Raw genomic sequence first — 364 nt, forward strand, 5'->3', positions numbered from 1 at the left:
TTGTTGCTACACTGCAGTGCAGGAGCTGCCTCTGTTTCCCCGTTCTCGGGAGGTACCTCGTACTTTGCTGCTGCCGCCACAGAAGTGAAGGATGAAGGCAGGGGTCCATGGCTGGGAAAAGCGCTGGAGGCGGAGAGAGGAAGAAGAACAGACTGTAAGTAGCGATAGATCGTTGCGGGGCTGGGAGGGAAGGAGATTTCTGTGCACGCTCCAGTCATTTGCACATTTGAGCAAAAGATGTACCAGGAATTTGACAGTCCAAGAGCGCGATGGGATGCAGCCAGGTCAGATGTCGAAGGTTAATAGCGGGTTGGTTTGCAGGCACGGGAGAGCCTGGGCAGAGCAGGAGGCAGGCGGGAGGCGG

This window comes from Pygoscelis adeliae, unplaced genomic scaffold (genome assembly GCF_000699105.1).
Source record: "Pygoscelis adeliae isolate BGI_AS28 unplaced genomic scaffold, ASM69910v1 Scaffold1073, whole genome shotgun sequence".
Taxonomy (NCBI): Eukaryota; Metazoa; Chordata; class Aves; order Sphenisciformes; family Spheniscidae; genus Pygoscelis; species Pygoscelis adeliae.